We start from the raw sequence: 17940 nt of genomic DNA, 5'->3' as shown, positions 1-17940 counted from the left end.
AAGAAAGAAAGAAAGAAAGAAAGAAAGAAAGAAAGAAAGAAAGAAAGAAAGGACGAAAGAAAGAAAGAAAGAAAGAAAAGAGGGAAAACATCTTTGCCTGGAGATTTTCTAATTAAGAGTGAAATAAAAACACGGTGTTACTATAATGCTACTGCATATTTTTATAGATTATAGGGTGAGTGTATGTTAATAGGTTAAGAGGAGGTGTTGGTACCCTTAGGGGAGTTTGGTGAGCCCTGCCATCACTGTCACTTCAAGAAGTGTAAAGCACGTACAATATCTGCTCCAGGAAGTAAGGTGCTGTCACTGGCAGCATGCTGATTTCCTGAGGTGCTTGTTCAAGAAAAAAAATTTCCTGTTTCTTGGTTTCCTGCCTTCTAGATCTGAAGTCATCCATTTTCCCATTCAGCGCCATGCTTCTCTCGTGGCGATCACTGCTAGCGTCCCTGGGCTGGGGCTGGCGGAAGCACCTGGGAAGGACGTGGACCAGCGGCTGTGCTCCCGTGTACCTGCACCCCTTTTTGATGCCTCCAGATGTGGGGGCCACAGGGACAGACCTTTGGTTTGCTCACAGTGCAGCATCTCTCCAAGAGCAGGAACTGGCACCTGTGAGCACCTAATAAATGCCTGATGATTGAAGGCATTCTAATTTGAGGTTCTGGAAAGCTGAAAAGGAGGAGAAGAAAGTGAATGAGACTGGGGGTAGCCTAGAACGTGAGAGCCAGAAAGAGAGAGAGCTAGACATGGATACATGTGGAGAGAGACAGAGACAGAGAGACAAAGAGTGAGAGAGAGAGAGAGAATGTTCAAGAACCAGATTTAGTGTGTGAGAAATGTGAAGAGGTGTGATATCAGACTGTGGTAAGTGGCAGATGTATGTTATAAATCCTAAAGTATTTGCTGAAATAACAAGGAGTTATCCGAGGGGAAGAAAATGAGGCTCCAGTGTGTCTAATAAACCAACAAAGGAGAGAAAATGAAATCGTATAGAAACCATGTAAACACTATGATAGAGCAACTGCTCTTCCAGGACTCTACTCTAAAATACTAGTACAAGTGGCCAAAGGTATGTGTACAAGAATGATGACTGCAGCATTATTTGTATCCATCAAGTCACAGAACCAACTAATTTAAAAAGTACATGGAAAGGGTTAAATAAATACTAGTACGAACAAACGATGTTCTCCCGAGCTCTTCTGTGAGGATCCGTGATGATCTTATGATCTTGGTTTACATCCTCCTGTTGCACACAAAATACAGAGAACAGGCGTGTAGCAGTGGGGGAGACGTCTCTCCACCCTTACTGAGAGGATGTGCAGAGTAGTGATGCAAGAAAATGTTGTATATTGAGGTGTATGGGGAAGGCATTCTAGTTTAAACTTGATTTGGCCTAAGTTTTATTTAAACCAAAGAAGCCTGATGTATGGCCTGCCAAACATTCATTGTACATCTGCTTTAATCATTATCCCAAAGTGAAGAATGAGCTCTTGGAAGATAAGAATTGCTGCCTCCCTTCTTCTGATGCCAGTACTGTTTGAACGTAAATTTTCCTTCGCATGATGTCAGGGTCATGTTGACACGCTGTGTACCTGCTAACCTGTAACAAAACATCTCCTTGAATCCTTGAGGAAGGTGCCCCTGTCATGCTTAGTGTGCGCCTCTTTGTTTGGAAATGCTGTATAAGGTTGCCGGAAAGCACTCAGAAGAAGAGCTCTTTTTTCCCTTGAGAAGGATGCACTCCCTGAGCTATAGTCCTCAGCTTGGCTCGAATATAACTTTCTGTTATAGGATGATTATTGATTATTTTCCTCAACAGTAGAAACAACCGGAAGCTCTTTTAGGACAGAAAAGGCGAGATGCGTCCCTGAGTGGGGTTGAACCACCAACCTTTCGGTTAACAGCCGAACGCGCTAACCGACTGCGCCACAGAGACACGCTGCAGCATGGTTTCCTTCCCCTCCGAGAGCAAGCACTATTCAACGCTAGGCGGAGTCATCCGCTTTTTGCAGGATTTGAAGTTGTCCAGGTTCCAAATCCTCGAAAACCGGAGAGGCGGAGTCGACGCAGCCAGTGTTTTTGTCTCCTTGGAAACCCTTGCTTTGGGTGATTCCGAAGGTAAAGTGCAACCGAACGGCCTCGCCTGGCCTTGGTCCACAACCTCCTCAGATGCCAGCGCCACAGAGACGCCTGGGGCCGCGACCCCTCGGGCCTGGGCCGAGTGGGGCCCAAGGGAAGCTGAACGCCCGGTGGGCTCCAGTGGCGGCTCTTCCCGTTTGCTCCGCCTTCACCCGACCATCTGCGCCCCCGGCGCTCCTCTCAATCCACTCGGCTGCGGTCGGTTCGAGGAGGGAGCCGGAAAGAGGGAGAGGAGGGCTCAAAAGCGGCAAATGCAAGGAGGCGACAAAGAGGAGGGGGAGGCCAGGTTGCAGACAAGGAGACTTCCCAAGAGTCCTGTGCAGAGGCGCGGGCGGGATTTGGCAAGATGAGGATTGTTGTTGTTTTTAAAAGCAGGTATCAGAATCGAGAGGATGGGAGGGGAAAACGGAGAGCGGGCAGAAAAGAAAGAAAACGAGTACCTGCACTGTCCAAGAAAAACCAGCGCAGTAATTAGAGGGATATGACGTCAAAATTCATAGAGCAAGGAACAAGGCCGCCCCGGGGCTGTGGCGCGCCGTGATCGTATAGTGGTTAGTACTCTGCGTTGTGGCCGCAGCAACCTCGGTTCGAATCCGAGTCACGGCACTGTTGTCTGTCATGTCTGGCTTTTTGCTTTTACTTTGTTGAACCCCGCACAGGGTTGCGCCCCTTGCCTCGGGGCCAGGGAGCAGCTCTTTCCGCCGGCCACTAAGCGCGAGGAGGGCAGGAGAAGAGAAGGAAACGCTACAGTGCGCTAACCTTGGTGCGGGTGCGTTCTCCGTTCCCGTGCCTGACCAAAGTACACTGAAGTAAATTATCTTCAGTGGTGCTCCAAAAGGGGAGCGTCGTTGATGCCCTATTGGGGAAAAATGTTGTCTCTCTGTTGCTCAAGATCTAAACGGTCTTAAAGACCAGATAAAATTTTTCATCAGATTAGTGACACCTCTTCCATAGACCTGCCTAGCTGGATAAACCTTGGCTCCTGGCAATCTGTGCTCCCTGAGACTTTTTCAGTCCTTGGCTATTGTTCTCCTTAGAGCCATCATATTAAACTCTCTGGTACTTTGCATACTCTCAAGGATTCTAAACGCCTGTTGGCAGCCACTCACAGGTCAAATGGTATCCATCAAAATCGGACAACTGGAAGAACTCAACAATAACCACATAAATGATGATGATGGTGACTAGAGGACTCTCAGCCCCGATGACTCATCTAGCAGAGACAGTGAATATGTGACTCCTGGGCCTGGGGACATTCACAGTGGTAACTGAGAGTAACACTATACTGGATGGTCATGCTCTGGGGGTAAGATCATGACCAAAAGGGGAGAATTGCTCAAATCAGTCACAAGTGGAGATCAGACTTGAAAATTCTCTGAGCAGACCAAACAGTTTAGTCATACAAGCCGTAGCTAATGTAGCAAATTTTGCAAAACCAGTGGAACTTAAATAGGGCCACTTCTGGTTAATGCCTCTGAAAATCATAAACGAAACTTAAACTGGTCCCCAAAATTGATATGAGGTAACCACTTTAACCAATTCGCTATCACTAGTAAACCTCTAATGGTATAGACCAACACTGTGAAGAATGAACAGCCACCGACCCCCCCACTCTATGAGCTGCTTTATAACAATATACCTCTGTGCCTCATTCTGTATTCAGTTTGAGTGCTCCCAGTTCCCAAACTGTCTTTTTGCACACAACGAATTTTTACTTATGACTATTTCAGTGATCCAGTGGTTTTACTTCTGCTAGTTCTGAACTTTGGGCAGGGCCTCAACATTTTCATCTGCCAGATTGGGCCAACAAGAGAACTCCATACTGTTTTTGACATAGAGTCCCATGGAGGGTCCCTAAGTTGCTAAGCTGATCCTTGGGTGCCCTGTTGCAGATTGGAGGCTGAAGGAGAGATGACTTTTTTCACATAAGAAAAAAGAGGAGGAAGAGGCAGAGATACAGAGAGGGGGGAAAAATAGACTAGAACCAGAAAACCGATTTTAGGGTCTGGCACTGGATGTCATATTTTGGAGAAAGAGAAGACGCTGATGAGCGTATCCAGGGAAGAATAACTTTAGTGGAAGCAACAGACACTTAAGGCCATTCTATGATGTTTTCCATTTGTTTATGTGTAATTCTTCTCCTTATCTTTGTAGAAAAGGCACAGGTGAGCTCGATATGTTTGTCTTGTGTTTTTGGAATGCACGCTTACACAAAAATGCCTGCCGTGATTCAAATATTCTCCTGTGGACCTTCTAGACTTCTCTTAGGTTCCACCACCTGTACAATAAAAGCAGAATGGGCCCGACATGGGGACTCTACCTGGGAAAGTGCCATTAAAATTAAAGGGGTGTGAGAGGAATGTGACACTCTCAACAAGAGTTGCTTTCCTTGCTTTGAGGTTGTTGCACATGCTTCACACCAGATCGACCCTTTCTTCGAATGAGAGCAATTGGGAAAACAACCAGCTGCATCCACAGAAATCTTGGGTAGGGAAGTTCAAACACTACCAAGTAGCAGACCAGGGATGGCCTATTCACCGGTGTGCAGGTCATCGTCCTCTGCTTTGACCACTTTGGCAAACTGGAGACGGGACTCCACTCACCTTCACCAGTCCTGAGAGATCGCTGTTCTAGAGGAGGTCAACAGCATGGTACCAGTAGATCCCAAAACTTCACAGGATTTTTCTCCTCTTCCCTTTACTCTCTCTTCCACCTGCCCAATAAGGGAGGAGCCATCGCCTTTCTCTCCTGTCAGGACGCTTTCTGGCTCCCTCTACAGAACTGAAGCGGGCAGCCGGTTTCCCCTAGGTGTCCCTCCTGGCCTGGTTGTCTCCCAGGACATCACTCCCCAAGGGCGGGACCGGGGGAGCCTGGAAAACTGCATGCGGGTCGTGAAGGTCGGGCATCGAGGGTCCGGCACCACAATCAAAGCCCATTCTTCCACCTGCCCCACGCACCTGCTCCTTGGGGATGCCGGGGGAAGTCGAGTAAAGTGCCCCCTAAAGCTTCTCTGCAGGCTGAACCAAAAGAGGTGTGAAGTTCTAGAAGGGGAAAGAGGAACCTCAAGGAGCCAGACTACCCCCCTGCCTGGCTGGCCATTGTAGACAGGCTCAAAAGAGGCTGATTTCCAGGACAGAGCCAAAGAAAAGTCCAAAGGGCACAAAGACCCATGATCTTGAGAGGAAAAGTCTCAATTCCTAACATCCACTTGGGCCCAGGGGCCCAGAGTTGAATGGCTCCCCGCACCTTGATCAGGAGAGTCATCTGCACAAGTTCAGAGACCAGGAACAGGAGGGACTATGCACGTCGTGGTTCTCAATCCGGAGTGACATGGGTCCTTGGTCCACGACCCTCGTCCCGCTAGTTTGACACCAGGCCTAGTCTGGAGACACTTTTGATTGTCACGCCTGGGGGGAGAGGGGGAAGCTTTCCTCTGCCATCAAATCATCAAAGGCCAAGGATGCCACTAAACATCCTTCAATCCACGGGTGGAGCATTCCCCTGGAAAAAGATGATCGGATCCTAACTGTCAACGGGGCCGAGGTTGAGAAAACCCAGAGCAATCAATGTCCCACACACGTGACAACAAAACAAAACTTCCTGACTAAAGGGATGTGGGGTCTCAGAAAAACTCCGGTGGCGGAGAGAACGCCTAGGCTTTTGGCCTGAGCATATGGAAGGATGGAGCTGGCATCGACTAAGGCGGGAAAACTGCAGGTGCAGCAGGTTGTAGTGGGAAGATCCGGAATCCAGTTCAGCCGCCTGGGACTGAGACTTGCTAGAAAGCGTTTCCCCTCCACCGTCTGTCTCCGTTCCTGCACCCACCTGAGTCCTTTGGGAGGTTGGAAATGCCAAGCTCTCAGGTCTCCGTGCTCGGGCCCCTTCTAACTCTGGGCGCCTCCCCACCCACCTCCTCCCACAAACCTCGTCCACTCCCCGGCCCCCGCGACCTTCTCTCCCCGCAGTGACGCGTCTCCAGGGCAGTTCAGAGGTGCCGCCGGGACGAGGCGACGAGGCGACTCGCTCCGGCACGGGTGGTCCTGGCGGGCCTCCGGGGCTCTCGGTGCGTCGCCTGCGGGCTCCCTTTTCCAGAGAAAGCAGGGAGGGAAGGGCTTTACGAAAGGATTCCTGGTTTAAGACGCGCGTGACTGGCTCCCAGAGCCCAAGGCGTCCCAGAGCACAGAGCAAACCTCCCTCTGGGCGGAAGCAAGGAAGAGAAGCACCAGTTTCCACTTCCCTGGTGGTCTAGTGGCTAGGATTCGGCGCTTTCACCGCCGTGGCCCGGGTTCGATTCCCGGCCAGGGAATCCTTTTGCACCGTCTGTCTGCACACACGAACCTTTCTTTCCTCTGTTGAGGGGTCCTGCTCTCTGCTCCTCGCACCCAGTCTTCAACTCCTGCAGAGGAAGGGGAACAAGGGCGGGCCCCACACGAACCTTTCTTTCCTCTGTTGAGGGGTCCTGCTCTCTGCTCCTCGCACCCAGTCTTCAACTCCTGCAGAGGAAGGGGAACAAGGGCGGGCCCCTTCTCAGGGGACACCGCTCTTGCTTGTCTCCACGTCAGCCACCCGCAGAAGCGCCTTCACAGGGCTGCTAAGCATCTTGCCCAGGTTTACACAGCCCTGCAGACCTTCAAAGCCCTGTGGGGCTGCACCCGAGGCGGTGCGGATCTGGCTGAGCTCTCTGTGACCCAGACGCGGCCAAGCCCAGGCGGCCTGTTGGTGCAGGCCCTGCAAATGGGCCAGTCGGCTGGGATTCCCCTGCCCAGTTCACAGATAAAACGCTTCCAAGGCCTTCGGACGAAAGAGGTGCCCAGAGGTGCTGCCCGCGGGGGTTGAGGGGAAGGTGAACGTGGGGTCAGGTCCTCGAGGGCTGTCCCGTTTGTAGATTAAAAGTGTAGGGAGCTGATTTTGACTGACCCAACAAAGGCAGCAGGTGAAGTACCCATAAAATGGCAAACTCTTACTGCTGCCATAAGCAGAAGACAGGAGTAAAAATCAGCACCAGAATATCAAAACGATGGTACCACAGTCAAATCCCACAGCTATTTCTACAACGGCTGTAGCATGTAAACTGTGTAGACTCCACCAAGCACTCTGCACGTTTTCCACTTTCCCTTCCACACTCTCTCCGAAGGCCTGTGAAAAGTCAGGCCACAGAGGGAGAGAAAATATTTGCAAAACATATCTGATTAAGGACTTGTATCCAAAACATGCAAAGAACACTAAAACTCAAAGATAAGAAAAATTTAAAAACCCAATTAAAAATGGGCAAGAGATTGAACGGACACCTCACCAGAGATGACATACAGATTATACAGATGAACAGATGGCAATCCAGTATATGAAAAGATGCTCAACATCGTATGTCACTAGGGAATTGCAAATTGAAACAACAATGGGCTACCGCTACACACCTCTTAGAATGGTTAAATCCAAAAAACGAACAATACCAAATGCTGGTGAGTTGTGGAGCAATGGAAACCATCATTCATTGCTTGAGGGACTGCAAAATGGTACAGCCACTTGGGGAGAGAGTTTATTACAAAGCTAAATATACTCTTGCCATATGATCCAGCAACCGGGCTTGCACGTATATACTGAAGTTTGTTGAAACCTTATGCCCATACAGAAATTTGCACAGGAATATTTATAACAGCTTTTTTCATAATTGGCCCTATCTGGAAGTGACCAAGGCATCCTTCAATAGGTGAATGGTTTGAACAAATCATGGATTCATTTTGTGTAATAACAAGAAATGGACTATGATGACAAGGCATGAAAGGAACTTACGTTCATATTGCTAAGTGAAAGATGCCGGTCTGAAAAGACCACACACTATATGATTCCAATTATATGAAATTGTGGAAAAGGCAAAGCTAAAGACACCACGCACTCTATGATTCCAACCATATGACATTTGTGGAAAAGGCAAACGTAAAAAAGATAAGTGGTTTCCAGGATTCAGAGGGGAAGGTGAGAAAAATGATTAGGTGGAGTACAGGGGATGTTTTAGGGCATCGACAGTATTCTCTGTGACACGGTAATGGTGGATACGTGATGTCACCAATTTGTCAAAACTCATAGAACTGCAAAAGAGAGTGAACCTTAATGTAAAGCATGAACTTTTGTTAAGAATAATGTATTAATATTGGTTCATTGGTTGTAACAAATGTATCACATAAATGCAAGATGTTAATAATAGGGGAAGCCGTGAGCAGGGAGGGAGTGAATATGAGAACTCTCTTTGTTATCTGTTCAGTTTTTTTTTTGTAGTCCTAAAATGGTTCTAAACAAAAAGTGTGTTAATTAATAGAAAAACGAAGATCTCCTGACCAGAAGATTTGACTGGCGGAGTGTGAAACAAAAAGGCACGATAGAAACGATTTTCTTGTGGGTGCGACTCTCCATCTGGGCTCATCCTTGTCCTCAACTTTACCAAGACCAGCAAACTAGGGCCTACGTCCATAGGAAGGTGAGAGGCCCCACTACCCAACTCCCCTCATCTCCACAGGAATTTCTCCCCACAAGCCTCCCCCTTCCCTGGGCCCCTGATGCTTCTCCCAGCACAGCTTCTGTCCTTCAGTGACCTCTTTCTTGATTCCAGCTCCATAGTGCCATGTAGCCAAAGGATGGAATAGGACGAAAGATAATAGTAACAAGGGTTTTGGTTTCAAGTATTCCAAACCGCAGAGACCCACCAGACCCACCTGTGGCTTCAAAGACCTGCTCTGGCCAGGTGGTGGCTGTGCTGCAGGATGAGCACTAAAGCACGGGTGATCATTTCAGAGCCTGGGAGCACTGCAGAATCCCTGTTTAGATCAATTCCTTAATATCTTCTGCCCCAGAATTAACTCAAGGTGTATAGTTGCCCTTTTCTTCCCTTTACCACTGCTGCCACTCCCAGAGGGTGGAAACCACCCCTCTTGCCTGTGCAAAAGAGAACCTAGCAGAGAAAGGTACTCACTGGCTGGGAATCAAACCTGAGTCTCCCCCAGGGGAGGCAAGAATTCTGCCATTGAACCACCAAAGCCCTGCCCCTCCCCATTAGATTGGGTCTCATCAGGAAGAGTCTCAGGAAGGACTGGGAAAACACCATTCTAAAAAGAAGCTCATACAGTCCTCTTTGGTAGACATGCAGAACAAACAGAAAAGACACCCAGAGCACAGGCTTGCATAGGCAACACCATAAACCTCTGGCATTCAAATCATAATACTAGAATTCAAATTCAAATCAAATTTCCTCATCGATGATGCATTCTCTTTGCCCTCACATTGCTTGGTGCCTCCCAAACGCTTTCCTCTCAACCATGAGACAAACAGCAGCTCTTTCCCTGAACAGGCAGTCCGGATCCAGGGATTGTTGGGGAGGCTCACATTTGGGGATGTGCCTCAGTTACTCCGGAAGAGCTCAGTGATAACTGAGCTTCTCTCCTCCTGTGCCTCTTTGGAGTCCTTGGAAAAGGCCAGGGATCAAATGGTTCTGCTTTTAAACTCTTACATTTCAGAGGGACCTACCAAAGGGTGAATAAGTGAAAACGTCATTCTAAGATTTCATCCCCTTAACTACACCCTCACTGGCCACTGGAGGAGGCCATGTCAAGGAATAAGAATTCAATTGGATTCTGGGTTTCTGCTAGATGGTTACTCTTCCATACAGTGTACAGCTTTTTTTTTTTTTTGTCCTTTACTTTTGTCTGATGTTCATATTTTCACTCTTTGATTCTTTTGTTCATGATTAGCCTGGTACAGGCCAAGCAGTAACCCGTGCACAGTCGCCCCAGGGCCCCAGAGCCTCCCTCCTCCGGTGCCTCTTTTGAGTTCCTAGAAAAGCCCAAGGATCAACATGATCAGCTTACAGACTCTGGCGTCTTACAGAGATCTACACAACAGTTCAAGTATAACTTTCTCTCCAAGATTTATTCCCTTCACCACACCACACCATACCCTTCCCCTCTCCTTTCTGGCTCTTGAACTTTTCTAACTTTGAAGCTCCAGCCAAGATCCTTTTACTGTCTTACATTTGAGCAAAAGTTTATTCTTGATCACTGTATTCTCTACCCTTTCCAACTGATCTGCTGGAGTTGTTCTACATTGTGGATTAACCATTCTGCTGCCTATCTTGTGAAATTTATTTTCTCGTTTGTCTGTCTGTGACTGTGTGTGTCTGTTTGAGAGAGAGAGAGAATGTTTCCTTATTTGTTTCTCTCTCACACTCTTTCATTGTTTAACAACCTGAGACTATTGCGTATGTTAGGCAGTGTGCTATGTCTGGAGAATTTTTTATTTTTATACACAAACTTGGTTTCCCAGGAACTATGAATCTTTTTCATACGAAAATATGTCTTTGGAAGACAGAGTCAAGTAAAATGTGACTTCATTAGAGCACAATTCATGCCAAAATAAAAGGAGAACATTTCATACTGAATTCAGACAGTCAGGAAAGTCTTTCCAGAGGAAAAGACTTCTGAACTGAGACCTGAAGGATGGGAATGATTTTGAAGAAGGAAGAAGAAGTTGTGAGAGACCATCCCCTGTAGAGAGAAGCAAGTGCCTGAAAGTGAGAGAGTTCCTGATGTGTCCAGGACTTCACTGTTGCTGGACTTGAGAATTGGCAAGAGACATGCAGATGATGAGGATGAGGGAAGCCTGGGTTCATGTCATGAAGGTATTAAGACTGTTGAGTGGAGGAATCTGGGGACACTATGTTGTTTTAGGCTACAGATATGTCCTGATGTAGGCTGTGGAAGGATCACTGAGGATGCAATGTGGCAAAAGGATTGGAGTACACTAGACTGGCCGCAGGGAGGCTGGCTTTTTATCTGGGTGTATTAATGGGGATAAGAGTTGATGGATGGAAGAGTGCAGTCATAAAGTGGCAGTAAGCCAGTGGTGCAGCCAATAAAGTTAAGCACTATATATTGATTATGACAGACATAAATTTCTGTGCGGGGGAGATGAGAGAGTGTATACAAACAGAGTAGCAGGATGTGCTTCAGGCAACAGGGTGGTTGGTGGTGAGGGTACATATATTAGGCAGGATTAGGAAAAGATTGGGTGTTGTTTTGGGGATTGATTGAAATACTTGGGACAGTGCACTACAGTTTGGGAGACACTGTGCCTGGTCTAATCCAAGAATATTGAGGTAGAGGGTGGTGGGTGACAACAGGGAATTCACAGGTGCAGTGAGTTTTAGCATTTGTGACTCTGAGACGCATACGAGGCATTGACTTGTGAATTAGGGGTTGTGAGTTGGAAGTACAAGTTTGTAGTATAGACAGAGATGTGGGAATCAGTGTAGATCTGGTTGATGGAGGTGGTATTTGAAAGCATATTGACCAAAGCTGGTGTGTGTCTTGAGTGTTGGGCAGAGGACGGATAGAGCCAAAGCTCTCCAAGGTCAAAATGACAGTCATTTTCCTTGGTGAGCCCAGGTTTGTGACTCAGCCTCCACCCAGCTCAGCTTCTCAGCAAGAGAACAATGATTGCAGGTCTGCAGCTGCTGTCTTCAAAAAGTCATGATTTCTAGTCTCAACATGTAGGGGAGCTCTCCCGCTTCCTTTCTTCAGTTTAATTTCCCCAGGAATAATTGGGGAGAGAAACCTCTGCATATTTCAATTTCATCCAAGGACCATTATGTTAACATTTCAACCATTAATATTTTTCGGAAACTTGGTCTGCTCCTTAGACAACCCATACAATAAAGCCTATGCCTCATGTGCATCTCAGAGTCACAAATGCTAAACCTCAGCGCAACAGGGAGTCCAATTTAGGAGATTAGAGTCTCCCGAACAACTAAACATTGACTGCAAACTTAACAGTAATTAATCTTTTAATGATTATGATATGACGTGTATCCATCCAAATGCTTTGAACACCTTACAAAGCAGGCAGGTACTGCTGATACAATGATTAGGAGGCTGACTCATTATTCTTGTACGAAAAAAACAGTTACAAAGAACCAATCCCATTGACCAAAATGCATGTCTTCATTATCTCTATTTTGATTCTGGCCCTTTCCTTCTTTTGATTCCAATCTAATTCTGCTTCTGCTTCTCATTTCCTCCCTGGGTTAGACTTTTACTTCCCTCCCCTAGCAAGTTAGATTACTTCCTGGGACCCTCTAAGGCAACAGTTTGAGCTTGACAGTTGGTGGTTCAGGATCCTAAACAAGGGATCTGGATGAATTTCCAATGTTTTTCTGTTACAGGCCTGAAAAGAGCCTTTTTCAGAGTTGTGGTGTGAGCTGACAAAACAGATGTTTTGATACTTTAATTTGAATGTCCCGCCTTTATCCTGTTGCCTGACAGGAGTAAGCCTCTTCCACAAGCCTTTGCTTCCAGTGCCTTTGTGTTTGTGAGCTCTATCCAAAGACAAGTGTGTAAGCCTATTGGGGAACTTTTTGGTTCCCCTGCCTCCCATCCTCCGGTGACTGTCAAGATTCTTTCTGGAGACCCATCATTGGCCCCAACAGCAGGAAGCATTGGTCGTTCAGTGGTAGAATTCTCACCTCCCACGCGGGTGACCCGGGTTCGATTCCCTGCCAGTGCATCATGCCCAATCTCCTTCTATCCAACCCTGTCTTTTTATGCATTATGCCCAATCTCCTTTTACCCACCCCGTCCTTTTATGACTCCTTCTTGCTTGCCTGTAGCACGGGCGAGTCTGGTCATTTCCTGGTTCTGGCCGCCAGGAGTTGGAAAATGAGAACTGAAATCCCTAGGGCAATTCTGAGCAGAGCACGGTTTTAGGGGTCCGCCTAAACTGGGACTTTGCAGTGCCCTGGGGCTGTGACGTGCTCGCGTATGTGGAGCAGCATTTGGCGTGCAACAGAGTCACCACGTCATTCGCGAGTTCGTACCTTTCAACCCGCAAGTGTTTCTGGAAGTCTGCGATGTTGAATATTTGGATCTAAGACCCTTGTGACTTTCATCCTTTCTCTTTGGAAGAGCGCAGAAACCCAAAGAGCCATCAGGTCACTGATTGGCGGGCTGGACCGTGGGCTGACCGTTGGGCCACGTCTCACCAAGGAGGGAGGAGCAAAAGATGAAGGTCCCGGAAGGCAGTCACCGCAGTGGCAGGGGAGGCGTCAGCGGCCGAAGGGACGGGGAGGATTGTGGGGAGGAACCAGCGTGGACAGGAGGGGAGCTGCGGAGAGGGGACCTCGCACAGAGGTGCCGAGAGGCCCCTGGCGTCTGTACACCAGACGCCGTGAACCGAGTTTATTAACATCGTCAGCCACCGCGCCTCGGTGTGTTCCCACCGTGGGCCCATCGGTGTTCCGGGAAGGATTCGGCGTACCTGGCAATGTGTGTCAACAGGTGTGAGCCTGAAAATTACACTTTTCAAAAGAGGAAATGAGCGACAGAATCTGGGAACTGTTTATCCTGTTTTGTTTCTCTGCTTGGACGCTCCCTCGAAAGCACTGCGATTTGAGGGTGACTGCGTTAGAGAGACTACCAGTGATTACTTTTCACCCCAAAATCTTGGGAGGATTCCCCTACCTAACTATAGTTTCAAAGAGCAGATCAGTGACATCCGGGCAGTTTTTATTCTCTTTCTATTTTAGAGATAACCTTGATTTATTCGATTTCAAGTTTCCTTCTGAGATTGTCATTCTACATTTTGTGTAGAAAACGATGGCCCCACTATGTTGGAATCAAAGCTGTTTTATACATTTCTTTATTTTTAAACTCTCTCAGAAATCTGACATTTTAAAGAATAGATTCTGAACCGTGATACACAATTTCTCATTTTTGACCATTTCTCTGTAAACAAGAATCAGGATTTAGAAGGTGGGGGTCAGGGGGACGAGGAGTTCTGATCTATGTAAAGGAAAATGATGGATTGCTTCCGAATTGGAATAAAGTTTTTAAGGACTGTAATGTCCCCAAATTACCCCTTTACTGTTTGCTGGGGGGAAAAAATCTGTCTTTGAATCCCTTCCTTATACCCAGCTTGCGAGAAGCTTCCTCCATATTCAGGTCATCTTCTCCTCCTTCTCCTCCTTCTCCTTCTCCTCCTAGTCCTCCTCTTTCTTTATCTCATCCTTGTCCTCCTCCTCTCCCGCCTCTTTTTCCTTTTCCTCTTCTTTCTCCTCTTCCTACCTCTCCTTTTCCTCCTCCTTCAGTGGAGAAAGTGGGGTGGGAATGAAAATCCACAAGACAGGGAACGCAAGAGAATTTTGTTGGAGAGCTTGGAGGAGAGGAAGGAAAGACTAATTGTGGGTTCTGAAACAAGCATCGAGAAAGCAAAGGAGAGTTGGGGATAGCTATGATTTGGCCTGCAGCCTTTTCAGAGTAGTCAGATAATACCCTCTAATGATACACCTAGCATGGTGTGTGTGTGTGTGTGTGTGTGTGTGTGTGTTTGTGTCTTATATCAAGTATGTACTGATAGGAAACTATCCAAGATATGGATTTTCCCCTTAAATGTGACATATAAAGAAAGTGTGTGGACCTCTGCTTCAGGCTTTTGTAACATTTGCATGAATTTTGTGTTTGTGAATGTAACATCCATTCACAAAATGACTTAGTATTAAAGGTAAAAAAATTAAAATGGCATTTATAAAACATATGACCTCAAAAGGGACTTGTTCATAGCAGCTTTGTTTCTAATAGTCCCCAAACTGGAAACAATTCAAATGTCCCTCAAGAGGTGCATGAATGTAATTGTGGTACTAGAACACTGATTGCCTGGGACAGGGTTGGTGGGGGGATTGATCTCAAGGGGGCAAGAGGACATTTTGGTGTAATGGAAGTGTTCCTTCTTCTTGAACAGGGTAGTGGTTACAGGGGGGCATCAATTTGACAACAGTCATTGAACTTGAAGTGGATGCGTTGTGTTACTTACAATTTACACCTTAAGAAATATGATTTTATAAGCATAATAAAATCATCCCAAATTTTAATCTTACTTTAATAATAACAATTACTATTATTGGCCTTAGAGGGTTCTTATAGAAAATCCTCTCTCTTGTCATGAACAATTTGATTGAAAGTTCACCAACTTCTTCATTTTTGTTTTTGTATCTATTCCTTCAGTTAAATTCCGGCACTAATAAATTGAATCACTTTAAATTAAAAAATAGAATCTGTAAGAGCCCAATTTTATAAAAGCATGTTTATATATAGACTTCTCTTTCTAGATATACCAAAAATGACTCCATCAATATTTAGCCAATGTTAACAAAAGCTATCTTTGAATTTAAGATTTTTTTAGATTTTACAAATTTTGTTTTTTCTGTATCATTTGAATTTTGTATAATAAGCAGGCATAATTTTTTGCAAAAAAATTAGATAAAAAACAGATTTGAAGGAAAATATGTAAAGATGTTAACAGTAGTTAATTCCAGGTGACTGCTTGTTAATTGCAGGTGACTGCTTATCTTCTTCTTTATGTATTTTTCATATTTTTAAATCTAAACGATGAATGGTCCAGAAGGAAAAGAACAGAATAGATATGGAAGAGGGGTAGGGTAGGTGAGAGGACAATGCAAAGGGGAGGAAAAAATGCAGATGTGGCAGGAATTGTGTCTAAGTTGAAGACTTGGGGGAGCAGCTGCTAGGATACCAAGGCTGTTTGGGAGGCAGATGGGTCATGAGGACCTTTGGGACAGCCGTATGCCTGTTACGTGGTTCCTACTCGGTGTTTTTTTTTTTCTTTTTCCAAAAGAAACTTACAGGCTTAAGTTTCTTGTCAAACTCTTTTCCCGTTTGTGTTTCTCTTTTGTTAGGAGCGGTATAAACACAGTGGTTCTGAGCATATCTTCTGGAGCCAGGTTGCCTTCAGCTCAAATTCCTGCTTTCAGATACTACTCAGTGGACTGAGTGACTGGACAGGTTGCTTAACCTTTCCGTGTCTCAGATTTCTCATATGTAACATGAGGACGATAAGAGGATCTAGGCCTGTTGTAAGGATTAAATGAGTAAACCACATGTAACACTTGTGGGACATGCCTGGCACATGGCACTCTGCACATATACAGTCATTGAGCGTTACCTCTTGTATTTTGGGTGCTACACTGGGTCAAGACTGGGTGGGAGGAAACCGATCTTATTTAAGTCACATCAGTGATACTTTTCCGTGACTGTGGACCCTCTCAGGGAGAGTTAAGTAATCCTCTGTGGCCAGGCAGAATTTCCTGGGCGAGGAGGATCTTGGAGTTTATTAGCTCATCTGTTCAGCTCACTAAAAAGGGAAAATTGATCCAATTACTTACTGTGACACTGCCCCCAATACAAAATTCATAGTTTTACAGTGGAAGACATTTCTACACAGGACACAAAACCCAGAATCTTTAGAGCAACACATATGATTACGTGAAAATTTAAATTCAAAATACCAACGATGTACCTTAAAAAGATCATAGGTAGAAAGAAATTACTATTATTATTATTGTTTTAAGATTTTATTCTTTTCCTTTTGTCCCCAAAGCCCCCCAATACATAGTTGTATATTCTCCGTTGTGGGTCCTTCTAGTTGCGGCATGCTGGACGCCGCCTCAGCGTGGTTTGAAGAGCAGTGCCATGTCCTCGCCCAGGACCCGAACCAACGAAACACTGGGCCGCCTGCAGCGGAGCGCGAGAACTCAACCACTCGGCCACGGCGCCACCCCCAGAAACGATTATTTTTTTAATTGGTATACATTTTATCAAAGTTACAAATGCCCAAAAACTTTTTATGGAAAACAGTTGCCCGCTGATCCCCTCTCGCATTTCTTCTCTCCCAGGATAACCACTTCCAACTCCTGTAACCAACTATTTGGCTGTTCATCCCCTCGTCTCTAAATAAATTCGGTTATTGCTGGATTTTCAGGTTGTCCACCCAGGCCCCGCAGACCGGCCCGCAAAGGGAAGAGGAGTTTGTGCGTTTCCCTACCCGCCGGTCATCTCCGAGGGAGCCAACGAGGCCTCTCCCTCGGCTTCCGCTCACTCGCGAACCGATGTAGCCCACCTCCTCGAACTAGGGAAGGAAACTTGGCAGGAACAAAGGCCAGGCAGGCAGCTGGGTGATTTCTGGCAGAGCTGGGTTCGCCGGCGGATCAGTGAAAGGTGGGAGCGCCCCAGAACCAAGAGCTGTGGTCGCCCAAACCCAGCGACCGAAACCGCTGCCGGGCTCGCCCAGCTCCTCTCCCTTCCATTCCCTGTTTCCCCGCTTCTTCTTGGTCATTCTCTGCCCTTGCCTGTCTCTCTCCATTTCTCGGCTCTTTCCTCTGGCCCCACGTCTCTTCCTCTTCGAGTCCTCCAAAGGGGAGCCTCCAGAAGACAGCTAGGTTTTTCTGTCCTTCGTCATCGCTGAACATTCTGAAATAGGAGACTCGGAGAGACGCAACCCCCCCCCCCCCCCCCCCCCCCCGGCCGGGAGGGGGACGCCGTCCGCAGCGCAGGAGGCCCGCGGTCGCCCCGCCCCGCGCGTGCCCACGGGGCGGGAGAGCTGGGGCGCGTCTGCGCCCGCTGCCGGCCTCGGGCGTCTTCTCCGCGGAGCCAGGGGGCGGCAGGACGCACGGGGAGCCCGCGGGCCCGGAGGAGCCCGGGCCGGGGCGGCCGGCGCTCGGGGACCCCCGGTCTCCACCGACGCCGGGCTCCGCGGCCCGGAGTCCTGGTTCTGGCGCAGCTGGGGGCGGAGGGAGGAGACCCCCGGGGGTCGGGCTCCGAAGTCGAGTGTGACAGCGGCCTTGAGCGTCCCGCGGGGACTTAGGAGCTGGACGTTCTGACCGCAGCCTGAGCGCGTCAGACTTAGAATAAATGAAAACTCTGAATGAAATGGGCCATGAAAAGACAGCCCCTCCAGGCCGGGTCTCGAAGC

The 17940-nt window shown here is 47.3% G+C and overlaps 4 non-coding genes across 4 annotated transcripts; 3 read left to right on the top strand and 1 right to left on the bottom strand.

Moving 5' to 3' along the window:
* Positions 1–1859: 1859 nt before the first annotated feature.
* On the bottom strand, positions 1860–1933 carry TRNAN-GUU (transfer RNA asparagine (anticodon GUU)). Its single transcript has one exon. It is a non-coding gene; the product is annotated as a tRNA-Asn (tRNA).
* A 737-nt stretch (positions 1934–2670) lies between these two features.
* On the top strand, positions 2671–2742 carry TRNAH-GUG (transfer RNA histidin (anticodon GUG)). Its single transcript has one exon. It is a non-coding gene; the product is annotated as a tRNA-His (tRNA).
* Positions 2743–6370: 3628 nt separating this feature from the next.
* TRNAE-UUC (transfer RNA glutamic acid (anticodon UUC)) lies at positions 6371–6442 on the top strand. Its single transcript has one exon. It is a non-coding gene; the product is annotated as a tRNA-Glu (tRNA).
* Positions 6443–12613: 6171 nt separating this feature from the next.
* TRNAG-CCC (transfer RNA glycine (anticodon CCC)) lies at positions 12614–12684 on the top strand. The gene has a single exon. It is a non-coding gene; the product is annotated as a tRNA-Gly (tRNA).
* Positions 12685–17940: the final 5256 nt, after the last annotated feature.

Source organism: Equus quagga, unplaced genomic scaffold (assembly GCF_021613505.1).
Source record: "Equus quagga isolate Etosha38 unplaced genomic scaffold, UCLA_HA_Equagga_1.0 HiC_scaffold_283_RagTag, whole genome shotgun sequence".
Taxonomy (NCBI): domain Eukaryota; kingdom Metazoa; phylum Chordata; class Mammalia; order Perissodactyla; family Equidae; genus Equus; species Equus quagga.
Note: the sequence above shows the minus strand (reverse complement) of the source record. Positions and strands in the feature narration are given on the sequence as shown.